Here is a 3,550-nt window from a genome sequence, read left to right on the forward strand (position 1 = left end):
CCAGCCCCACGATGGCAGCACACTTACCATGGTGATGGACACATCATCGCTTTAAGTGCATATATTTCAACTGAGACCAAACAATAGCCAGATTACACACAGATTAATGAGAACACAGGTTAAAGTGGACCTGTTATGCTCATTTTCAGTGTTCATAATTTTATTTTTGGGGTCTACTAGAATAGATTTACATGCTTCAGTGGTTCAAAAACACATTATTTTTTCATGCTGTACATCTCAATTCACCCTCTGTCTGAAATGCTCTGTTAGAGCTCCTGTGTCTTTAAGACCCCGTCCCAATGTGCCCAATGTGTTATGATAGGTCGAACTGGCAAATCGATTCTGCCCCTACATGTTCTGACCATTTCTTGCAGTCTGCAGACAGATTCTTCTTTCCTGGGCAGCTGTAAACACCGCTTTGGCCGATCCTGAAAGTCAGGTCAGCGTCTTCTTAACATAGCTACAAAGCTGACAAACTCTTGGCCTCTAGTAGTTGCTGTGCGTTGTATGAAGACGTGCCAAGCTTGCTGGTAGGTGGGCAGTAAGGATTGTATTACAAGATTGCATCATCTTGTGAAAGAGGGAAGGGCTAGAATTCCAATGAGGCATTTCAGGAAGCTGAACAAAGTGGTTTCTGTGGGAGAGAGTTACTCCTTCTGTACTTTGAGGTTTGTAACTTTGCAGACCATTAACATGCACAAAAAATCTACATAACACACTAAAGGACAGAGAAAAGCCAGAAAAGACAATAGGTCCCCTTTAACATGAATCCAACAACCAATGCAACACTTCCCTATAAAGCGCATCCGCTCTTCAGAAGCAAAACATTTACTCTAATGAAGATGACATGAATTAAAATTGGACAGCTGAAATGTGCATAAAAATAGAAAAAAAAACAGCGAGCTCAAAAAGACAAACCTTCAAACATCCTAGCTGAAGCATACTGCCATGGTGGGTGTGGAAGTTTTTTTCTTAATTTTTCATTTATATCTTACCTCTGATCACTGCCAACAAGGATGGTGCAACTTTTTTCTTTAACTCGGGTGGCTGACATTTTATATTTGGTTTCGAAAATGGACATCCTTTACGCTGTTGAAGTTTCAGGTCTTGCTTTTACAGACCCCCCATACACATCTTTTGAATATCTGGAGCTTCAAATGCAAAGTACATTCATAGGAGCACTAGCTCACTGCTAAACCCTGAAAGTTTGACTGAGGCAATGGTGATAGTGTAACGTTGCTAAAAAGTAACTGAAGAAAAAAATGAAGTCTTGAGGAAAGCTACAGAGAGCATCGAGATTGTTATCGGCCTTTACAAAATGACAAATATGTTCATTTTTCCTGCTGTCCTAGTAAAATTCCCACTGTGAGCCAAAACAGCTGTTCAGATTTTCTGATAATTGCTCACGTGGGCCCCCTAGTGGCCCCGGCCCTGGGCAGCCATAAAATCCATTGGATGATGCGGGTTTTTTACATGTAATGCTGATAATGATAAAATAGTGGTAAATCAAAAAATATGTTTTCTTTGGGGACTATTTTAGGTTACAATGCCCTACATGCACCACTCGGCCATAAATAAACTGGAAAAAATAAGTTTTAGGCCAAAATCTTACCTTAAAACTATCATTATCAGGTATCAGGCAGTGTGTTCAACTTTCTGTAGGGGGCTTTTAGAGGCCTCAAAATCTTCAGACGTCTGGTTCCTAGGGCAGACTGGCTTAACCCAGCACACATGCACACATCTTTACTTCCCCTTTTACTTCTTATCTTGGCCACAAAACTTTTTATTAAAAAAATAAATAAATAAATAAGTGGACATAAGTGATTTTAAACTGCACGGTGCATGACTAATGGTAGAAACATGTTAAAATCATTGCCGGAATGTCCTTGGGAAGACGAATGAATTTTTCGGCAGAATAATTAACTTAATTAACAAATTTCCATGCATATTCATCAGGGCCATTGAAGTCTTTCCAGGGCCGGCTTGATGAACGCGGCGGTGTAATAACAGCCTCATTTACATTCTGTCTCTCATTGTCGTTTAGGTGGCTTAGAGCACACGGGCTGAAAGAGGGGTAAAGTAGGCCTTCATGTCTGCGCATATATCCAGGCCCATGCTGCCGGGCCAGGCTGGGGAATTGATTGGCTATGCAGGTAGTGGTAGGGATCAGGTCGGAATGGGTGTGGGACAGATTCCACGTTCTGAGTGTGCCCTTCTGGAGGAGGGGTGGGGGTTCTGTGCCCCCTCCCCTCTCTCCTGTGGGCATTTCTTGGCGCAGCTCCAGCCCCATAACTCTCCTGGGCTGCCAGGCTGCGTTGCGCTCCCTGATGGCTCTGCAGGGCAATCTTTAAAAGCAGTAAGGTGTGACGGCGCCGACTGGCAGCTTGGCAGCCATGCCCGAGGATAACAGCACTCTATCAGCCGTACACCGCACCCACCAATGCCATTATCGTTTCTATACATTAACATATGTGGGCTTGTGTGTGTCCCATACAAACAACATGGACATATATTCCAGTGTAGTTTGTCTACATTTTGGAATATATTGACAACATTTTTCCTTCAGGATGGGTTTGTATGGGCATGTGCATGTGTATGTGTGTGTTTTCATACATTTTCAGGAGAAAATGTCCCGACAGTGTAGGAAAACTAGAAAGTAATGGTTAAGGTTAAATTAACTGTTTTACAAAAGCTCAATATGTTTCATTAAAAAAATCTTAGTACATATAGGCACATATATTACATATTGGCATTTCATATATACATAAAACAGATCTATGAAAAACCTAAAACACAGTACTATCCATCCATCCATCCATCCATCCATCTATATATACCAGGCAGCATATTCATTTGTATATATATATACACACACACACAAAGGACATGTTAGTACAAATATACAAATGTTTCAGTAGTGACTGTTTCGGTAGTGAAAATTTTAGCTTATTTTGAGCAGAACTCAAAAACTCTAACCAGTATAATGACTAGCAAACATGGCCTTGGACAGCTGCCCACATAAAATCATCATATTTTTATTAAAATACAAAAAGGTTTACTTAATTGCAGAAAAGTGACAATTTTCAATGCTGGACTTGTTTACTTTCCAGACTTTGAAACACATTCACTTCAAACTGCTCACCATGTGGCCATGAGGGACAGACATGGAGTCTCACTTCCTGCTCTAAAATGAAGGGGTGTGGCTAAAATAAAAGCTCTGCCTACAGCCAAAAATCAGTGTTTTAGTAATGACATGAAATTAAATTTATTAAATTAAAGTTTTTTTTATTTAAATAAAATTATCTCATGATAAATCTAAATTGTTCATATTCACTTTAAAAGAAATTTTAAAAAAAATTAAAACGTATCTTTTTAAAAATGGCATTTAAAAAGGGGAAAAAAACATTTTTTTCACAAGTGTAAGTTTTGGGGTCAGGGTAATTCTTTTAAATACCTAAAGCCTGAATGCAGATTTTTTTTCACTGTGCAGTTCAAACTAATTCAGTAAAATGGTGTATATACATATTTAAAATAGGTATATGACCCCATG

This window comes from Colossoma macropomum, unplaced genomic scaffold, assembly GCF_904425465.1.
Source record: "Colossoma macropomum unplaced genomic scaffold, Colossoma_macropomum, whole genome shotgun sequence".
In the NCBI taxonomy this organism is placed as follows: Eukaryota; Metazoa; Chordata; class Actinopteri; order Characiformes; family Serrasalmidae; genus Colossoma; species Colossoma macropomum.